We start from the raw sequence: 23045 nt of genomic DNA, 5'->3' as shown, positions 1-23045 counted from the left end.
TGTTCTAATTAGTTCTTTGACCTGATTTTGTAGTATTTGTGGTGAAGATACATGACTTTATTCAGTCATTTCCTTGTTTGATGAACATTTGCCCCAGCCTCACTTTTCTAAAAATAGGGTTTAACTATGTAGCCTCCCTTGACTGGCCTGGTTCTCACTTGGACTTATAGAGATCCACCTGCTTCTGCTATCCCCCAACCCCCTAATGCTGGGATTAAAGGTGTGTATCACCATGCCTGGATGTTTCTAGTACTTTGTATGCCGTCTGTCATGCCAGAGTGAACAGTGTATGTATAGCCTTCTGCAGACTTTTCTCTCTATTTTTGCTTGTGAGTGTATGTGTACCTGCATGAGTTTGTGTGCACCGTGTATGTAGGTACCCACAGAAGCCAGAGGGTGTCAGATAATCTGGGACTGAAGTTACGGCCTGACGTGGGTGCTAGCTGCTGAGCACAGGTCCTCAGCAAGGAGCTGTGAGTGCTCTTACATCCTGAGCCACCACCTCCTCAGCTTTCCTTCTCTAAATAGAATATCATTGCCCATTCCACCCAACTTCTCTTCCTACACATGTATATAGGTCAGTCAACTGGGTTATTTATAGAATGTGTGTGTGTGTGTGTGTGTGTGTGTGTGTGTATGTGATGTTGTTTGGTTCTATTTTTGCTTTCTGTTTGCTTTTAATTTTTTTCTCTAATGTCTTCATTTTTTCTTTTTTTCTACCTCTTTAGTAACTACTTCACCGTGGGCTTAGGATTCAATGTTTTGGAGCATACCAGGCCTCTCTCTCTGAGAAAAGCACCATGTGGGTTCCCTGGGGTTCTCTGAGGACCTGTAAGGTCACCCAAGGATGAGGCCCCATTGTCCAAGGAGCACCCAGGCCTTGAGCGCCATCCCTGAGACTCTTCCAAGCTTAGCCACACTTAAGTTCAACGTCAACTTGATTGCAACTTTATTTTCATAGGAATGTATGTCAGTAAACAAAGGATACTATTAGAAGAACAACCATTTTAATGAAAACATAACCTGATTTGGGTCAGAGATATGACTATATTTCCTTGTTTGCTTAGAGGTGCCATAATTATCAGGGGGCTACACACTGTCACTGGGAAGCCATGTTGCTATGCACATCGGTGGTCTCTGCTGGTCCCTGAGTCACACATCCTCATAGTCCTGTTCCTCAAAGGACCCTCCCTTGAATGAGGAGGTCATGAGTAACACATCTAGTTGGCCTGCGGTGTCAGAGACTCCTAGGGCGTCTTCTGTGCTGCGAGGTCCATGTTTGTGGCAGTAACTTCAAATCTTTGCTGTTGGGCTTCTTGAAGCGCCACCCACTCCTGGAGTCCTGAGTCTGCTCTGCCAGGAAGAATTTTAGCAATCCTCAATGCCAGGCTGGCCAACAATTCTTAGAATCAACCCTTTCTCTTTATAGCTCACATGTTAGCTGGTTCCCTCACTGCTGTGACAAATGCCCAGGGAAAGCAATTTAAGCAGGAAGGTTTAGTTTGGGCTCATAGGTTCAAGGCTACCGCCTATCATGATAGGGAAGTCACAGTAGCATGAATGGGAAGTTGATGGTCACATGGCATCCACAGGTAGGAAGCAGTGATGGATGCTGATGCTCATCTTTATCCTTGTCATTTGGCCCACGGAATGGCATCAACCTCATCTAGCCTGAGTCTTTCCATCCCAGTTAACCCAATTAGAAAACTCCTCATAAACATGCCTGAGGTTTGTCCCTGAGGTGATTCTGGGTCCTATGAATTTGACAGTTGGTACTATCTTCCACATTCTGTTTCTAGAACCAGGAGACGGTTTTTTTTTTTTAACTGTGGATTTCTGTTCTTGGTAAGTTCTGTGCGGTGGGTGGCAGCTCCTTCTCCACCTGCCTCTGTTCAACAATGTGGCTGCTCTCTCTTGCGTCATCAGATGTTCCTGTTGACTTCGCTTTTTCAGTAAATGTTTACTGGGTCCTGCTGGGTTGGAACATGTACTGGATCCATGTTTCTGATGAATATTTCTTTCATAAGTTATACAAATATTCAGTAATGGGGCTGAAGAGATGGTTCAACAGTTAAGAGCACTGGCTGCTCTTCCAGAGGTCCTGAGTTCAATTCCCAGCAACCACATGGTGGCTCACAACCATCTGTAATGAGGTCTGTTGTCTTCTTCTGACTTGCAGGTATGGGGAACACTCATATATAAAATATAAACAAATAAATTTAAAAAAAATTCAGTGACATAAAGCATATCAAGAAAACATTTTTAATAAGTAAGTTTATTTTGGGTGTGGTACGAAGCTGAATTCTGATGAGAAATTACTTTAAGAGGCTGAGAAAACTATACCATGTGCAGATCAGGAGTTGTAGCAGCCTAAGAGAAGAAGGCAAAGGGCTGGTTAAAGTCTGGATGTTAGCTATCATCTCCTGAGCTTGTGCTCTTACATCTTGGGCAGATCTCTCCTGGCACAGCACCCTCTCCTTCAGATTGAGATACACAGCCACCACAGCTGGGGCTGGCAGATTCACCCAAAGGCTGAGCTGGGCTCCCTCCAGCCCTTTGAGGGGCACTAATTAGCAATGCTTCACTACAATAGTGTCATTCTGGGGACCAAGCTCTTTACGTATAGATCTTTGGGGGGCCCTCCCTATGTTTAAGACATAGCAGAGCATTTATGAGACCTGTTAGTCTAATAGTTCAAACATCAATCACTGCTATGACTGTGCCCAGCACAGAAACAAACACCCTCGGAGCTGATGCTTGGCATCCCCGCCCATTGTCCTTGTCTGAGGATTGTTCTGAGTAGTGGGAAGTGCTATGCAGGATACAGACAGAATTTTCTCCTATTGTGCTGAAGACATTGTTATTACTTAAAAAAAAACTGTATAATAATCACTTTAACTTTTATTTCTTAACAATTTATTAGTGTGTATTATTGTACAAATGAGCAGGTGTCATTACAAAAAGCATGACACACATATAAAATAAACTTTGCACATGTTCACTTCCCTAGTTACCTTCTTTTGTCTTCCCTCCAGCATCCTCTGGTCCCCTCCTTCTTAAATAGCGCCTGCTCTACCTTCAAGTCTTTTTGGAAAAGCATATATTTTGCACATGAGATAAATATATAATCTCTGCCTTGCAGAGTCTGCCTTAATTTACTCCAGCTCCATCCATTTTCCTATAAAGGACATAATTTTGTTCTTCTTAATGGCTGAGTAAAACACCACGGTGCGCATACTCCATTTATCTATCCGTTAGTCCGTGGTGGACCCAGGCTGATTCTGTAGCTCAGTTCTTCCGCCCTGGTGTGCAGAGGCACTGCCTGGGCTTGGTGCTAGGTGGCACTCTCCTGCTGGCGTGCTGAATCAGTTCCCTGGAGGAGTGTGGTCCAGGGTGGCTGCCAAGCTGGGAAGTGCACATGTGTATCAACATCTGGCGGGATTGGATCCTGCTAAGTTGAGATATTTAATTTTATGATTCTTTTTTCTACCAAACTAAGGCACATGGGTGGGTTGTGAAATGGGGGCAGCCACTCTGTCAATGAAAACAGCCCGGCTGAGCTTGCAATCCTGGAATGCTTCTCATGGGTCTTCCCAGGAACGTAGGATCCCGTAGAAAAACATGGGCTTACCTAGAGTGACTAGGCAAGAGAAACAGCCTTCTTCGTTATGTCTGAGAACTCTGCTCTTCTGAGAAACAGTCAGTGACCGAGTCAGCAAATCTGTCCTTTATATCCCATGTGTTTGTCACTTTCCTCCTGTTCCTTCTACACTCACAGAAGTATTTGAATAGTTAACTGCATTTTCCAGGTCTCCAGCATGTGGACAGCTGTCACTGGAATGTGGAGATGCCAATCATGTAAACAAATACATTAACACACACACACACCCATACAAACACAGGTGCTATTCTCTAGAGAGCCTTGACTAATACAAATTTATATGACATATCTATTATATAAATGTACTATGCATGCATAGTAACTATATGTTTATATAATTTATTATGAACATTATATTATAAATATATATTCTATAATTATATACAAGTATATAAGTACCTATAATTATGAATATTAAAATATGCAGTTCTCTTTTAAGTTAGTATTTGCGCAAGGGAAAATGAGAAAATGCAAACATTAATGGAGCCCTCCCACAGACCACACATACAGCCCCGTAAGTACTCTGCAAGCCTCTGCCACCGGCATCTGTGTGTTTATATTTTTGAGAAAGTAATATTGTAGCGTGGTTACTAGTTGTAATACTGCAGCATGGTTACTGTTTACAGTACTGTAGCATAGTTATTGTTTGTAATATTGTAGCTGGGTCACTATAATATCACAGTGTAGCTACTCTCTGTAATATTGTAGCATAGCTACCATTATAAGATGCCTTTTAAATTTTATTCTATTACTATTAGCTTTTCATGTGAGTAGAATAGGCTGCTTTTGTTTTTTTGAGAACTTGAGAATTTCATATGTGTATAAACATGTTTTACTAGTATGTGCAAGAGTGTAGGACTGTCTACTGGAGTTACAGTAGTTTTCTGTGGGGGAAGATTGTGTGTGTGTGTGTTTCATTGATGTTATTTTAAAATAGAGCTCTAAACACTTTGGCTGATCCACCATTGCCAGCTTTGGGGCTGATTCTATTAGCCCTGTAATGACTGTGTTTGCTGATACCTGAGCCGTCATTTAAGGGCGGACTTCTAGTGGCCAGATGCGTGGCAGCATCCTGAGGGGTCCTGTTAGACTTTCAGCATGCATGTTTCTGTCCTAAACTTTCCCTCCTCCTCGAGAAGCAGCAATATAGGTTTCCACTAGGGAGTGAAATCTTGTCTAATGCCGAGTCCAAGTCTTTACTAGGAAGGGGAGTTCTCCTTGGAAGAGCTGCAGCCAAAGCACCTTTGCTGTGGGGGCTGGAGAGATGGCTCAGAGATGAAGAACACTGGCTGTTCTTCCAGGGGACCCAGGTTCAATTCCCAGCACCTATGTGGCAGCTCACATCTGTCTATAGTTCTGGTTCCAGGGGACTTGGAGCCCTCGAACAGGCATACATGTAGGCAAAACACAAGTGCATATAAAAATTATATGTAAATTATTTAAATGATTATTAAAATTATAAACATAAGTTATTAAAATATTTTTAAGAAACTACCTTTGCTGTGGCCTAGGAAATGGTGTGGGGATAAGAGAGAGGCTGCCTCTGGTATTGGGGGGATTCTGATCCCAGTCTGTTTTTCTCCAGTGGGTGCTGTAGTCTTGTTTCCAGGGACTGGGAGCCTGGCTTTCTCTTTCTGTTGTTCGCTTGGGGACGCGCAAGGAGAGTGTGAACTTGAGGCATGGCCAATCCAACAGTCAGAATTTCCAGATGAACTGCAGACTCCAGTGTTTAAAGGCTGAACTTTTCTGTTGGGCTTTTCTACTTGAATCGCCATCGTTGCCTTTCAAGACTGAAGAGTTGATGCAAACGTGCTGGGAGAAATCAAGATTAGAGGCCCTTTCTCAGCACAGTGACACATGGTTTCCAGCTCTAATGTCGTGAGTGCTTCTGGCCAGACAAGAAGAGGCCATTTGCAGCATCCAGATCAGACTGGATGACTTCCTACCATACTCTCTTAGGGCTACACCGGTTGAAAGGCTAACCTGCAGGGAGAAACCACAACTTCAAAGACAGCACCCCTAAAGGGTGTATGTTGTGTGGTGTACCCATGTGGGATGTGATGGCTTTTGTGTGTGTGTGCGCACGCGTGTGTGCATATGTCACAAAGCCACAGGACATCAATAATTGTCATCATGAGACAAGCAGCTTAGGGACAGCCCAGGAGTGCCCGTACCCCTCGATGTTTATCAAGAACTTCACAAGTTTAGCCCTCGATGCTGCACCCTGTCTGTTGTGCCAGGCCACTGGGGACATTGACACCTTCACGCTGAGTGGGAACCAGTTCTTGCTGGCACACACAGCTCAACCCCATTGGCTGTTGCCACAGACACCTGTGTCAGGAATGGATGAGCCTGTCTTTCACAGCAAACTTCCTGGAGTTCAGACTGGTACCCCATAAGAGAACTTCCCACATGGGGTGAATGGTGTGTCTAGGTTGCTTGGAAAGGTGTTTCTCATGCTTGTGAGTAGAGCCAGGCTGGCTTAAAAGCATGAACAGGGCTGGGAATGTAGCTCAGTCCTGCCACTCAAGACTGATGAGCTGAGCTCAGAGCCCCAGACAAAGCTGGACATAGCAGCTCCAGTGTCTATGTTCCCAGGGTGTCCTTCCAGGGACAGTAGAACTGATAGAGTCCTGAAGGTCAGGTAGCCTAGCTTACACAACAACAGAGACTCTGTCTCAAAACATGGTAGAAAGGTGAGCAGTGACTCAGAGGCTGTCCCTTAGACCTCCACACACATGATGTAGCATGCTGTGACCGCCCATGAACATACATATGTAAATACCGCACATCACACAAACACAAAGTATAAACAAACATGCTTTTTGTATTGCCACATACACATATGATGGAATAGTAAAATCCATTTTACAAAAGGCAAGTCATTCAAGTACTAAACCTGTCATTTAAACAATTCTACAAAAAAAAAAAGCCCAGTTGTAAATACTAGCTGAATTCATAACTATAATATAATTATTGTTTGGGAAGAATTTCTGTTACTACTTAGTAATTGTTTAATACAGGTAACATTAAATCTCAACTTGGTAGAAATCAAATGACTTGAGGTCTATTCTGAATGGAACAGAAGCCAAAACATCCTAGTCACTTAAAAAAAAATCTTGACAAATGTGTGTTGTATTAAAATTATCCATATTTTCAAACATTATGAGTAATTGAACAATGCATTATTTGTGGGTAGGTTATAAAGTATGTGGGAAATTTATGTTTTCCACTCAATTTTGCTATAAAATCCACCCCTTAAAAACATAAGGTCTATGAAAACACACAATCCAGCCTTCCAGAGAATTCTATACATGCTGAGACCACCATGATAAGAAAATCCCCACACTGACTATTTTAATTTACTTGCTTTGTTATTTAGCTTATATGGTGACATAGTTAATGGGTTACAATGTTACTTTCTCTTTTGGGGTATTTGGTGGCATTTTAGTGGCTGTCCTGTATTTTTTTATTTAACTTTTTTTAAAAATAAAACAAACTGTTTTTTTCATTTTATATACCAATCCCAGTTCTCCCTCCCTCCCCTTCTTCCATTCCCTCCACCTCTTTCCCCGACCCCTGTCCACTCCTCAGGGAGGGTAAGGCACATTGCTTTGGGGAAAGTCCAAGGCCCTCCCTACTATATCTAGGCTGAGCAAGGTATCTCTCCAAAGAGTGGGTGTCCCCATCATGGTCTTGACCTCTTTGTTCATATTCTCACTCTTCCCACTCTTCAACTGGACTTTGGGAGCTCAGCCCAGTGCTCCACTGTGGGTCTCTGCCTCTTTTTCCATCAGTTGCTGGATGGTGACATTTAAGATATTCATCAGTTTGACTATAGGGCTAGACCAGTTCCGGCACCCTCTCCTCTAGAAACTTAGGGTCTTAGTGGGGTCATCCTTGTGGATTCCTGAGAATTTCTCTAGTGTCAGGTTTCTTGCTAGCCCCATAATGGCTCCCTCAATCAAAATATCTCTTTCCTTGCTCTCATCTCTATCCTTCCTCCGTCTTGGGCTATCCTATATTTACTGGTATTCAGCCAGTGCATGAGTAGACCGGAGCACTGGCCTTACTGGAAGGATCAGGGATCAGGGAGCTCACATGCTGGTTAGTGCACAGACACAACAGGGACCCTAAGAATACGTGTGCAAGCCCCAGTCCCTGTGTCCTGAGAAATCACCCCAAAATGGGAATGGGTGTGCAGTGGTCTTGGGACCTGGCAGTAGGGATGTTCTGCAGAACGTGTCTGTCCACAAGGAGCCGTGGTCAGGACACACAGAAGGAACCTGGGCAATGACTGGACCTGAGTTCACCTTGCGCAGGGTCCTCTGTATGCTGAAAACCCTGGCTGGGTTTTCTTTTTTTCTTTTTTTTTTTTTTTTTTTTTGTTTTGTTTTTTTTTTTTTTTTTGTCAATTCTTCTTTAGCCATCTTAGGAAGACAGAGCATATTGATCTAGACCTGCAGCTCCTATTGCTTCATTCCCTTGTTTGGGACTTAGACCCCAGCTGTGGGCTGGTGCCAGGCGTGCAGAGCAGGTGCTCCGCCACAGGTGTCTCTGAGTCCCCGTATCATGCACGCTCTCACCTCCTGCTTACCCCGGGTTGATGGATGCTTTCTAGTCAAGGATTGAATCACTGTTGATCGCAGACAACCACAGTCGCTCTCTCCCAGATGGGAGCCGCAGTGCAACATAGCCTTGACTTATTCCTGACCTCCCAGGCAGGGCATGTCTACTGGGGTCCCCAGAAAGAAGCTCGGGAGTGGAACAATGGCCTTTTACCCACGTGTGGCTGGGTCTGAGTAACTAGCTGTTAAGGTCACTGTTCTGCCACGGGTGGAAGGAATACGGATTTCAGCAAAGCTGACCTAAAGTTTTTGAGGTGTGGAATTAACCTACTCTGAAATCACCTGATCCCAAGATTTCTTAGAAGTATTCAGTTCCAGCTATGTAATTGGTCTTCTGTTGCTAATTGCCAAGAATACCGACTCCTGAGGAAGTAGTCAGGGGGATCTCACGCAGGGACAAGGGGCGTGGACAGGGTGTCTTATTCCATTGATCACGACGACAATGTGACTGGTTACATCTCTCAGTGTACATCCAAATCTAACTTGTACAACAACACAGAAAGGACAGAGTTGTCTGTAAAGAGGAATCAGCCAGGGGTTTGTTTTGCTTGTTTTCGCACTCTTAGACCAGCGCCCGAGGCAACACAAATCAAGCTAAATGAAAGTTTAGTATGCGCCACGAGCTGGCAGAGGGGAGCCAGGTGGCAAGCAGAAGGGCTATGTGGCTGCTTTCTCCTCTGCCATTAATTCTAGCCCCTGGATTGGCATGCATAGTGGCTGGCAAGATGCAAACACTTCCCGTCCAATTAATTATAGCAGCACAGGCTCTGCGGAAATCAAACTCAGCACCAGGTCGTGGAGCCTGGAGATCTTGTCATCACACCCTTAGGTGCTGGCAGGTTTTATGGGAATGTGGCTGAGTCAACAGATTGCCCCTCAGGAACCAGCATTAGTTCTGACAAGGTTCTTAAGGAATATGTAAGATGGAGTCCCTATGTGTTCCCCAAATCTGTGTTGCCGTGGAGATGTCAACACGGCCATTCACTTTGTGCAAGTGGGGGTTTCCTTGAGCTGGCTGCTGCTAACATTGCAGAGTGTGGGGTCCAGGTCTGACAGCCAGGGGGGATTGGATGTTCTTGGGAGTCCTTTAACACTGGATATTCCTATCCTGGTGAATTTGTAATAGTTTAACTCCACTTTTTAAAATACCACCCATTAACATAGAAACTGTCAACTGCTTTGTGAAGAACACAGTCCCATGTAGGATGCTTATGTCACATGGCCCTCCTCAAAGGCTCAGAGACCATCGTGGAAGAGGATTGAGAAAGACTGCAAGAGCAAGAGTTTGGGGAGGACCTGAGCAAAACATGACATGATGCCACCTCTGTCTGTGTTCCTAAACTCCCAGCAGCCATGGCTGCCTACTCAAGATCGACCAGTTACCATTCTAACATGGAGAGAAAAGGAGTTCACGAGCTCCCTTCTGTATCTGAGAACCTATTAACAGTAATGACTTCTCGGGGAGGGAATTTTCTCCAAGAGTGTAACCCCTGGTAGGTTGACCATGCTCAACCCGTGACTGTATGAGCAGCATAGACTGGACTCAGAGGTCACTGAATAAAGGGCACGAAGTAGGAAGGGGTAGAACAGGGAGCAGTTAGGAGGAGGATCTCCCGCCCCCCTCTCCCCCCACTTTCTGTGTGTGTGTGTGTGTGTGTGTGTGTGTGTGGTGTATCTGAGTAGGGAGAAGCGGGAAAGTGCGTATGGGCATGGCCTAGATCCAGGTTGCAGTGTGCACCCCACCTCTGCCTGTACTGTGTGCTGCAGCTGCACCGCCTAAGGCCAACACTGTGGGAAACAGTAAGACAGTGGGCAAGACTTCTGGTCATACAGGAAGGACATGCCAACACCTCTGCTCTGTCCCATGTATGCTGTTTCTCTGGAGAAACCACAGGTTGAACCATGAAAACTGCAGAAGATTTTTCTTTCCCATCCTCCTGTCCAGCCCACCCTTCTGTCTTGCCCACCCTCCTCTGCAGCTCACCCTCTCCTCCAGCCCACCCTCCTGTTGTCCAGCCCACGCTCCTGTTGTCCAGCCCACCCTCATTTTGTCCAGCCCACCCTCCTGTTGTCCAGCCCACCCTCCTGTCCAGCCCACCCTCCTGTTGTCCAGTCCACCCTCCTGTCCAGCCCACCCTTCTGTCCAGCCCACCCTTCTGTCCAGCCCACCCTCCTGTTGTCCAGCCCACGCTCCTGTTGTCCAGTCCACCCTCCTGTCCAGCCCATCCTTCTGTCCAGCCCACCCTCCTGTTGTCCAGCCCACCCTCCTATCCAGCCCTCAGGATTTACGACAGCATTCTGGCCTTTGTGGGCTCTGCAGTAGGTTTTCATATTTCTTATATTTTCTTGTCTTATTCTCAAATTATTTTTTATCATTATAACATTTTAGTCTGCAGTTTTGTCTTCTTTTAAAAAAGATTTATTTCTTTTTATTTTATGTGTATCTAAGTACACCACATGCATGCAATACCTGCAGAAATCAGAAGAGGGCACTAGGTACCCTAGAACTAGAGTTACAGATAGTTGTGAGCCACCATAGGGGTCCTGGAGACCAAACTCAGGGTCTTCATAAGAGCAGCCAGTGCTGTAACCTTGTCTCTCCCGCCCTTTGTCTTCTAAAGTACTGCGTTAGTAAGACGGGCCCCTTTGCTGGCCTGTCATCATCTGCAGTAGACTTGCACAATAGTGTCAGGAACCTGAACACGGCTCTAGGAGCCAGGCTTCACGGTGGCCCGGGTTACCACACTTGTGCTGTATGAGCAGGGTGAGGGTATAGCTCTGCTTTGCAGGAGAGGAATGACTCGGGATACATGCTAATTGTATGTCTCCATAATGGAGTTCCACACTGTTTGTAAAGCACCCTCGGGTTAATTATTAAGTACCTTGGTGATGCTTATTTTGCTAGAAGCAAAACACATGTCAGGGCTGTGGCTCTGCGCTATGGGGCCAGTTGAAGAGCCCATTGTCCTCTAAGTGTATAGTCTTTGCTCTAGAATTTGTTATCTTTGAAATAACCAGCTGCTTTAGAGGGATACAATGGAAGTCCCTTTCCAATTCTAGGCTTCTGTTCTTAAACACCCCCACACTCTCCTGTCCCCTGTAGTGGCATCTTCTGTCCTCCATGCTGGAGCACAGCACCTTTGTTTATATTGGGGTAGCCTTGTTGGGATGTGTACAACGGAAGCAAGGACTGACACTTCCTTGTGCTGACGGATATGCTGCTTGCGGAAGGAGAGACTGGCCTGGGATGTTCCCCAGACCTTAGCAACTTTTTCTAGAGTGACCCCTTCAGCCCACATATATGACAGTCTTGGGCAGTGGTCACCCATCTCCTGTTTGTTTGGGCTTTACTTCTGAGCTGGGGAAATGTCAGTGGGAAAAGTAGGGGCACCTGGGTGGATGAAGGTGAAGCCTCTCAAATGAAAAAGGCTCAAACAAATAAAATCCTGTCATAAAATACTGCTCTATGAAGCAGCACTAGGTACCCCAGCCCCAGAAGACTTGGAGGGCACCCATAAGATGTGGGTGTACCCAGAAGGAAGGGCTGTGTGTTTCTAAGTTAGTTTAGCTCATTGGTGACATCATAAGATCACTGTCACCTAGGCGATGGAATGTGTTGCTATGGGGACAACAAGCTGTGTGAACACACAGCTTCCAAACACAGACAGTGGGAAGCCTGCCCTTCCTGTGCGCTGCAAGCAGCATGGCTGTATGTGGTGGTTGTGTGGGGGGTGTAGCTGCCTTAAAAGACTGGCATTTAAGCTTCATTAATGTACAGGTTTGGAGATAATGATTTGTGGTATGTACAAACTCAGAATTTTGAAATCGTTGGAACCCACTGCAGTCGAATGAGGTGAGAGTTTGTTACAGAAAGATTCATCACTACTTGCTGAACTGCAGGAAGTGTTCAGTGTGGGGTGGGGGAAGCATGCCTTGGGTGCATCTTTTGTTGAATTAGAGGCATTGCTGGTGGCTTTGCATGAACCCTTCATGAGTTCTTTCAGCCTCTCCTTTGCATCTCCTGAGAGCTCTTGATTTCATCCTACAGGCTTCCTGAATCTCATGTCTACTTTAGCATACAACCCCGGCTGTGTGCTCTAGCTTCTAACTGCTCACAGGTCAGCACACACTTGTATATCTATCTGTGTGCCTATTGACTATATGCCAGAGTCAATTCATGCTGGCAACACTAAGTGAGTCAACACTAAGTCATTGACCCAGAGTTAAGTTCTCGTTCATTTCTGCTCTGTGTTGCCAGTCACTGATCAACACTGTTGTTTTATGTGCTTCTGTTTAAGGATGCCTCATTGAAGACTTGCTGTTGATTCACCCACACTGAACTCACACAGGTAGCTTGTAGCCATCACTATTACCATGGCTGTCTCTATCAAAACATTATCGTCAACATCATCACTATAACTATCATCTTCTCTATAGCCAAGATTCATTCTTCACTAACCACCACTGTCACTAACATCATCATTATCTTCATCACTATTGTTGTGATGATAATGATTGTTCTCAGTAACCATCATTGTTAGCATCATTGTTAGAACTTTCACCATCAGTGTAGCCAACAACATCACTAACCATTATCGCTATCACCATCACTATCACCACCACCACCACCACCATCATTACCACCACCGCCACCACTACCACCTTCACTGCCACTTTCACCACTACCGCCAGCACCACCATCATTGCTATCACTACAATAATCACCGTCATCGTCTCTATCACCACCCATCACAGTCATCATCAGTATCTTTGCCAATATTACCATCATCATCACCATCTTTGCTTGGAGGTTTCCAAGCAATCACACCAATAAAAAAAAAAGCACAAAACATAAGCTCAATCAATAAATGGACTTCAGTCTCAGTGGATATCACCAAAATTCAAGTTTTCCACTGCTGAGCCCAAGTAATCAGGTGTGCTGAATGCCACTGTGAGGTTTGTAGGTAACCTGTACTGAGCAGGTATAGTTACAGCTGTGAAGTCCATAAATAATGAGGTCCATCCACATGTGTATACATATGTGTATGCATTTTCATAGAACTTAAAAATCTAGTGAAGATTTATGATAGCAAATAAACACCCCCAACCCCAAAGGCTCCCTCTTCCCCCTGTTGCTGCAGAGATGCCTCCCTCAGGTGCTCTGAGTACTTGTTCTTACCTCCTCAGCAGCTGCCTTCCCCTCTGCTGGGCTGTATGCTTCTCTGGTGTGTGAAATATGATGTCTCCAGGCAGGTAGAGTGAAAAGCAAGATAAGGACCTCAGGTTCCTAAGCTCACCTGCATTCTCATCTTCCGTGGATGATCAAGCACCGAGTAACACTGCTGCAGACAGCTATGGGTCTGGAGTGAAGGGTCACCCTCTCCAGTGCTGCCTACTCTGCAACTGCCCCAGCTACAGTGTAGAAGACAAGGTATTGGATGGACCTCATTAGCAAAACAAACTTTGAGAATAGATTGAACAACTAGAGAGGATCTGGGTTGCTAGTTTGATTTTTTTTAAAGCTGTAAGAATTTTTAATTATAATAAAAGCATTTTATTATTGAAAATTCTTTTCATAACTTACTACAGACATAATGATTAGATATGGTATTTTGTTTTGTTTAAGTAATAAAAAACACAAAGATTATTGGCTATTACTTTGTAGTCTATTCTTGGTGCTATATCTGAGAATATTGATAATATTCTGAGGATATCCTTGCAAGGTGGATGGTAGGACATCCATTCTCAGATCCCCAGACCCAGACCAGAATAGCTGGGGTAGAGCTGAGGCACAGTTCAAACTCTGCTCAATCCCAACTGCAATCCTTTCTTTTTGGCTTTGTAGAGAGTGACGCTCTATAAGTTCAATTTGTATCCATATAATTTGGGGGTTCATTACAGAAGTTTCTAGTGTGTCATTGGTAGAGAAATAAGAAATCCTTCATGATCAAAACTAAAAATAGAATCTGTTAACTGGCCCAGACTCAACCTATCACCTCAATGTAATCAACAGACTCAACCAATCACCCTGACATGATCGACTCAGCAAATCACCCTGATGTGATCAACAGACTCAACCAACCATCCCAATGTGATCAACAGACTCAACCCATCACCCCGATGTGATCAACTGAAACATAATTAATAAAAACCCAGGGACAGATACTGGGATTCAACCTGAAGTGCCAAAAAGGAAAACAGCCCGCCATTGACTTTTACCTTGACTTCGGTCCAAAATGGCAATCTTGCCTCCAGTAATCTCAGAATGAGACTGTGAGTGAGAGCTGCCTCCTCCCATTTTATAATCCTCTCTAGGGCTGGGCTTAAAGGCATGCACCACTGGGATTAAAGGCATGCACCACCCAGTTTCTATGGAAAACTAGTGTGGCTACTGGGATTAAAGGTGTGTGTTACAACTGCCTGGTCTGTAACACTAACCAGTGGGGGTGTTTTATTCTCTGATCTTCAGACAAGCTTTATTTATTAAAATACAAATGAAATGCCACTACAATCAACAGACTCAATCAATCACCTGGATGTGACCAACCAGCTCAATCAATCATCCCAACATGATCAATCTACTGCTTTCCTCAATCCTCTTTAGACCTGACTCACTTGTAGCAATGATGTAATCTCTGTAGAATGACGTCAGCAAGCAGAATGGCTGCCTCACAACATTAACCACTGGCCTAGTGGAACTCAAGAGCCAACTTCCAGACAAAGAGATCCTTGTCCAAAGTCTAAAACTATGACCTGAAGGACCAATCAACTTTCTTTGGTGTTGTCTGGTTGCTCACCAAGTTTGAATATATAGTGGTCATTAGAGGACCTACAAGGTTGACATTGGATGGCATGGAGACATCCTTCCAAGGATACAGACAGCTGCTTCCAGTTATTTTGAGTACAATCGAAAGACACGAAGTTACAGATTATTGAGGTTATGAAGAGGCTAGGAAGGCTGTGTGCCAGTTGGGTGATAGGAGATCATTGCTCTCATTAGATCTTAATCTGGATCTTTTTTATTGGTTGCTTTAGAGCCACCTGACTACATCATAGCCCGGGAGCTGATGAGCACTATTATGGAGGTCGGTAGGGCCAGGTTCTAGTCACTTTCGAGATACATCGGATGAATCATTCAAAGGCTGGCCTAAGGGTCCTCAGCCTAGGCTGCTAGTCTGTCCATAAACAGGCAAATCATTTCTGAGATAGTCCCTCTCTGGTCAAGGAGGTTATATCAAAGGGAGAAAAACCCCATGGCTGTCATGAAAGTCTGAGGGCTGTGCCCAAAGGTAACCCCACACTGGGGAAAGGGTGGGTATTTATTTATGTAACCCCACTGGGTATGATAGGGTTAAATATCTAAGAGGTATTTATTATGCTGTGAATCTTTTAGCTGGTTATATTAGTTAGGCTAACTATTGCCCCCTATTGTTAAGTAATCATTTTTAATCTTTTAATCGATATAATAAATATAAAAAATGATATTAAGAGAAACTCACAAATACTGGTTTTGTTTTGAATCATTGCTTTTAGGCTGGTGCCCTTGGATAACATGTGTGCACTAGTTGTCTTGAGAATCTTCCAGAAAAAAAGTCTGTCATTGATTTGTGTAGTAGGAGTTTGGCTCTCCCGTGAGCAATCGAAACATTCCCACCTGTGTATCAGGAGGGAGAGCACAGGGATGCAAACATGTCACCCCACTGTTTGCTCCTGGACACTGTTTTCTGACTTCCCAAGTTTCTGGCCAACACCACCCCCACCCCACCCTGTCACTAGCATCTTAGTTGGCTGGCCTTGCAGCACGTCCCTGAAACCACTGGTCTGTCCCATCTCATGCAGTCCCACTGAGATGTGACTGCTTTGTTGTCTCACATCCCATCATGCATCGGTCACGTGATTGTTGAACATCCAGTTCTCAGTAGACTCTCTCCAGTGTGTTGTAGGCACTGAGAAAAAGCTGGTGAGGGTCACAGTGGGCTGTGTGTTCCAGTGGAGAAAGGAAAACAAAAAAAAAAAAAAAACAAGATAAATATGTGTCATAACAGGTGGGGCAAAGATCCGCGACTGCGGAGCTGGAAAGCAAGCCGTGTAGACAGAAGAGGAGAAAGAAAGGGCGTGTGGGGAGGAGGAAGAACAGGGGACATGGAGAGACACACTGGGATTGGTGGATGATGAAGCCCTGGGATGGCAGGAAGGATGGGGATGCCAAAGAGGAGCCGGGAAGTCAGAGTTGTCAGCTTTCACTCTGAGTGAGACAGCAAACCAAGAGAGGGGCTGTGGTCAGCTGTGGTGTGGTCAGCTGTGGGGACTCCTGTACAAAGCCAGGCTGGCACCAGCTCCAGAGAGAAGCCATGTTCTTTCTTTCAGAGGCTGCCCCCTGGAACCAGCATGCTGGCCAGTGAGGCCGCTAAACTTTTTAAAAGTCCTTGCAAGGTTTCCTCAGACACCTGAGAATGTCAGGACTCATTGTCTCCTGAATCTGTGCTCTCACAAAGCCAGGGGCTCACTTCTCTTTCCTCTTTGTCCTTATACTATAGTGTCTAAGGCTACACATAGCAACTAAGCAGGACCATATAAAACTCGCTATTGTTTCCTACAGAGACTCACGTGTGACAGTGGGGTTGAGAACCAGTCACAAATGGCCTCCACTCTGTAGGAGCTGAGAAGTCCTGTAGTCTTGGCTGGCCAAATCTCAGTGAAAGCAAGTAGAGAATTCTTGAACCCAAGATCTCCCCTGGGATTTCTGGGCTACACAGATAATGCCAAGATGTCAAGGAGGCAGAGCCTTTAGCCCTGTATACCCCATTGCCTGCTGCTGCCCCCTTGTGCTGGAGGCCATCCTTGCTACTGACTTACTGGCTGGTTCTGTGACCATGAGCATTTGACCAAGTTCCTTCACCTCCCTTGGTCACTTGTAAAATGATATGATTGGCCAGTATTTCTTAGCGGTCTCTGTCTTTGAAGGGCAGAAGGACAGCAAGATGTGGGCACAGCCACACTTCCTAGTCCCTGCCTATGGGGAGAGGTGAAGAGTTTTCTATGCACGTTCTCAGGACTCCTCCTGCGCTCAGATAGATCCCAGCAGTATTCTAGGAGATTGTAGAAAGGACGAGATGACAGAATTTCACTGCAGGTGTATGAAGACAATTCATTTACTCTTTGACACTCTGAAAAGGCAGGATTATGGCTTTGCTGAGACCACAGCTCCTTTTCTATGCAGGTCTTAGAAGAATTCTTATGGTGGAAGGAAAAGGAACTCGTGGATAAGAGAAAATCCAGACCGTGTGGGCAGGGAGAAACATGGGCAGGATCTTAGATACACATTCAAGGTGTGTGTGGGGGTGGCGGTGGCAGTGTGGTTCTCAATGGACAAAGACAGACAGGAACCTCAGAGGTACAGTGTTTCCTCTCCGTACCTGCTTATTCCCCTGGAAAGCGGGCGGGATCCACTGCCCACATGGTGCGTGAACTTGAGAACAGATGGGCCTTCCGCACTTGCTCTCAGTGTGGGCATCTGGTGAAGATGGCTCCAAGTCTTCCTGGATTTCATAAGTTAGTTATAAGTAAAATGTCCCCAACTGGCTGCTCCCTCTCACCTGACCTGGTGTGGCTCTTTGTTTATACATAGTAATGTCAGAAGTCTGGGGTGTTTATTACCGATAAGAGTTGCAGCCTTCAAGGCAGCCCATCCCTCTCCCCTCCCACTACCCATACACAGCTCAGCAATCTTCTGCCACAGTGCCTGTCTTGAGTCTAAAATACTCTTTGGTTGTTGCGTTCTCCTTGCTAAGAAGTGTCATGTTCCTAGAAGGTAAAATATCCAATATTATGTTTTGCAAGCATTCTTCAGTGCTCCCCATCGCTAGATACATGCCTTTAGCCTACAGGTTCGTCATGGCTGCCAGGGCCCTGAGTGAGCTCCCCCATCTCTCCTCTCCCTCCCTTGCTCCCTCTTCCCTTCTCTCAGTAGGCTCCCTTGTACGGGGGGCGGGGGGTAGCCGTGCCTGTATTCCGTTCCCTACTCCCAACTTTGGGTTTACACTTCCACCGCTTCTAAGACCTGCACATGGCTCTTCTGGAACTTGGCGCGCTGGAGACAGTGGGCTGAATGGCAGTCTTGTGCATGTGACATCATAGGTTATCTGGAGCCATGATTTTCAAAGTCCAAGTCTAAACCCATTGGTCAGCTATGAAATTTAGCTTGATGGGTACTCAACTAAGAATTTAAATAGTGGAACAGAATAGAAAATGGTTTCAGAAAGTCAGATTGGGGCAAAGAACAGGGAGAGAACAGGAGTGGGTGGGGCCAGGGAGGGTGAGGAGAGGTTGGCTGAGGAAGGGGCACTTAATAGGACTGGAGAATTCTTATGGTGTAAGGAAAACGAACTCATGGATAAGAGAAAATTCAGACCGTGTGGGCAGGGAGAAACATGGGCAGGATCTTAGATACACATTCAAGGTGTGTGTGGGGGGGTGGCAGAGTGTGGTTCTCAGTGGACAAAGACAGACAGACAGATAAGGAACCTTATATTTTCCCTTTGCCTGTGGAGAGGGGACTTTTCTCATCTGTGACCAAATGCCAGATAGGAAGCAACGCAAGGAGGAAGAATTTATGCTTTGCACACAACCCACTATGGCCTGGAAGGCGTGGCTGCAGCTGTAGGAGCCTGAGTCTGCTTGCTCACATCTTGGGGGACCAGGAAGCAAAGAATGAAAGGGGGCTGAGCTATCACTGTTAGCATCCTCCCGTGGCCCACTGCCCCCAAGTAGGGCCCACCCCTAAAGTGTGTCCCCTTCTGAGACGGTGCCACAGCCGGGGTGTTTGAACACTCTAATTACAACACGCTGTAACGTGACAGGTCTTTCCCAAATCACAAGGATTCATGCTGTTGCTTTTACTACAGTCTTTGTGTCTGGAACCAGGTAAGGCCACCACTGACTTCATTTCAAACCCTGACATTTGTCACTGGTTGCACTTCCGACTTCAGACCAGCAACTGCGGAGGCTGCTTGTGTTTCAGGTCCCGTCAGCATGTCTGACCTGTCAGCTTAGTGCTTCCTCTACAGAAGGGTGGCATGCTTCGTGCAGAAAATTGGAGAAAAATTGTATTCATCTATTATGTAAATGATAGTTTAAGATCCCAATATATGGGGCTAGAGAGGTGGGCCCATAGTTAAGAGCACTGACTTCTAGAGAAAAACCAAACCCACATTTCCAGCACCAACATGGCAGATCACAAGGCTCTGGAACTCTAGTCCCAGGGGGTCTGACTCTGGCTTCTGGCTTCCAAGAGCACCAGATACACATGTGATTGTCCACATGGTATACAACACTCATAAACATAAAATTAAATAATCCTAATATTAGGTGTGACAGTTCATGTTTGTAATCCTAGTACTTTAGACACAGAGGTGGGCAGACCTTGAGTTCAAGGCCAGCCTGGACTACACAGAATTTCAAAATGGCAAAACCCCAATTATATTTTTTTCAATAAAGACACATATACACGTGTGTTTCTAATTTTTATAAGTATAATCATGTCATTAAAAATTACTGGCAAAAAGTATTTGCTAGCAGTGTTAAGGTGCAGATGTGAGTCCTAGTGATCCTTAGAGGTAATACACGGAGTTGTCACATGGCTGGCTTGTCCTTGTGCCTGGGAAAGGAGGCTGATATCAGCAGGGTCATGCTCACTACTAATCGAAGGCCTCTTAGACGCGCAGAGAGGAACACAGTCAAGCTTCCCTCCCCTCTAGCAGTGTTCTCAACCTTCCTAGTGCTGTGACCCTTTAATACAGTTCCTTGTGTTGGGGTGTCCCCACAGCCACAGAATCATTTTCATTGGCTACTTCATAGCTGCAATTTTGCTATTGTTATAAATAATAATGTAAATATCTGATATATAGGATCTCTGATATGCGACCCCTATGAAAGGGTCGTTCAACCCCCCAAAGGGGTCACAGGTTGAGAATTGTTTCCTTACAGTGTTCTAAAGTTTCGACTCCAACATCTCAAATGATTTTCCTCAAATGGTTGAAATTAATAAGGTTTTATCATTATTATGAAGATTTTCCTGCTTTGTAAAAGTGAAGGAGCAATTCTCTGTGTCAGAAGGCTTTGCACAGATGACATCTGCACTGTGGCAGTTTGGGACTGGACAGCGGTAAGTCTAGTGGACAGTTGGTCACGTGTTCTAGTCCATTGGTCCAGGTAGTCTAGCAGACAATTGGTCACATGTTCTAGTCCATTGGTCCAAGTAGGTCTAACGGACAGTGGGTCACGTGTTCTAGTCCATTGGTCCAGGTAGGTCTAGCGGACAGTGGGTCACATGTTCTAGTCCATTGGTCCAGGCAGGTCTGGCGAACAGTGGGTCACGTGTTCTAGTCCATTGGTCCAGGTAGGTCTAGCGGACAGTTGGTCACGTGTTCTAGTACATTGATTGGTCCAGGGAATCTCTTGAAGTCAGCACCAGATTCACCCAAGAGCCCACCCTGAGGATGCAGGTTTGCAGTGGAGGAAGAAGCATCTTATAGGGCTCATAGTACACTTGGCCTTGAGAATGTGGCTTGAGAGAGGGGCAGAGGGAGCAGAGGTTTGTCGCTGATTTTCCCTTTAACCTTTACTATCGGTCAGAACTCATTATTTATATTTTCCAACCAGGTGTAGTTGCACACAGAGAGAATGAGAATGCAGGGGATGGTGTAGACCTATCTTAGAGAGACCCCACCTTCCATGTGTCTCTCAATCAGTGTGATGTATCCCAGAAGTCCCTTTACAGCCCCATCTGCCCATTAAAGCTGTGTGGCGGGAGCCCCAGAGGCCCCGAGGAGTACAGGAAGTTGCCAGCACTTCCGTGGGAATCTTACTTCCTCAGTACCATGGTCTCCCTAACTCTTGCCCACATGACCTATCCAATACCTGAATGAAAATCAGCCTATGAGGAGATTCAAAGGGAGGAGGAGGCGGTTGCCAAGCAACCCTGATCCGTGAAGTTGAGGGAGATGCAGCTTTCACCCCAGGAAGGCAGCTGCAGTTGACTGTGCAGCAAACCCCAGGAGAGTAGATTCCACTGCTGCTCAGGAAGGGGTAGGGGTATCCTGAAGTCTCTGATTGAGCCACAGGACACTGTGATGTAGGAAAACTGGTGGATGTGGACCTCCTCTACCTCCAGGAACCAAGCCCCAAGGACTACTTCAGGGGAAGGTGGAGTAAGACCCTCTACAGAGGAGACCCCACTTCCATTAAGTCCTTCAGATGGTCCGGAGCCTTTGCTGCATGACTTTCAGCAAGACTCCATACCAGGGATGTATTTTTGTGACCTTTCTAAATGTCCTCATACCTGTTAGCCTAGCGGGTCATGGAGGGCAAGACCATTATCATTGGGCTCCACCTTCTGGTTGCCCAGAAATTTGCATGGTGACTCATATTGGCTTCCCCGTTAATCTCAGTCAAACAAGGTTGTGGCGAAGTGGAAGATCTGAGTGTTGGCGCATCATTAAATGTCAGCTCTAGTTGATGAGTGGAGAACAGTGTGAGGACCTCAGCATCTCTGCCTTGAGAAGCTGGCAGAGTCGCTGTCGGATACCTGGATCCTGGCCATTGCTGCTGAAGCTGTCCTCCACATTGTCTAGTATTAGAATAGATGGCTATTCTAATTTCCTGTCTGACCAAAAGCAGCCTGTGTAAGGCACAGTGAGACGCTAGGCTGGACGGCGGCATAGAGAAAGGCGGTGACAGATGTGTGCAGAATGAAGGAGGGCAAGAGACGGGAGTGGACTTGTCAGCCTTCTCCAGTGGGGTTCAAGTCCCTGGCCTGTGACTCTCTGTGTCCCTCGCCAGCATTCCACACAGCTACCAGGTCCTTCCCTGTGCGGGATCCTCCAGGATGGTCTCACTATCTCTCGGGAGCTCTCCTTAATTTTTTCCTTATGTCCTTATCTCTGTTCCCACTCAGCTTCAGAAAGTGCCTTGCCCCAGATCTGTCCATTGGGTCCTTTTTATTTTCTTTTGTTTAAATCAAGGTGTCCAACCCATGGCTTTTAAATCACATGACTCGGGATAACTATGAATATGGTACAACAAAAATTTAAGCTTACTTGAAACACTATAAGGTGTTTTTTTGCCAGATTTTTTCGGGGAGTGGTGTGGGGAAGAGTCTTGACCAGCTACAGGCAATTCCTTTAGGTTCCATCTGAAACTTTGTCTCTGGGGACCAGTCATAATTCTGGAGATGCGTGGTTGGCCCCAATCATGGTAATAATGTTTCATCTTTGGCATCATGTGTTTATGGGATTCTGGAAGATCACTCCAGAATCGCTTCTACTCTGCACTCTATGTGGTGTCCATGGTCTGCTGGACTTCTTTCCAACTCTTTTTCATCTGAACCCACAGAGATTTCCCTTAATCCAGTGATCTGTGAGTGACCTTGAGGGATGCCTCTAGAGTTTGGACAGTCAGTTTTCTTGTCATGACCTCAGAGGCTGGACAATGGCCACCTCTCTCTTGTCCCTGAAGAGGATCTTGGCTTTGGGATGGGGCAAAATGGGATTAGGGGGGTGGCCAAGAGCACATGGCCCCTGGTGGCTCTCTGTGTCCCATGTTTGTCTGCCTGTGGTGCACGACCTTTCCATGGGAGTAAGCATGGCTCAAGTATAATCCAAATACAGGGGAAAGATTCACATGAAGAACTGACGGTTACTTTTAAACCATTTGGGAAAAAGAAACACTTCAAAAAGGCTTCAAAGGTGGAGAAAACC

Source organism: Alexandromys fortis, unplaced genomic scaffold (assembly GCF_014885135.2).
Source record: "Alexandromys fortis isolate MF-2015 unplaced genomic scaffold, M_Fortis_MF-2015_v1.1 scaffold_23, whole genome shotgun sequence".
Classification (NCBI taxonomy): Eukaryota; Metazoa; Chordata; class Mammalia; order Rodentia; family Cricetidae; genus Alexandromys; species Alexandromys fortis.
This window is presented reverse-complemented; position numbering follows the sequence as displayed.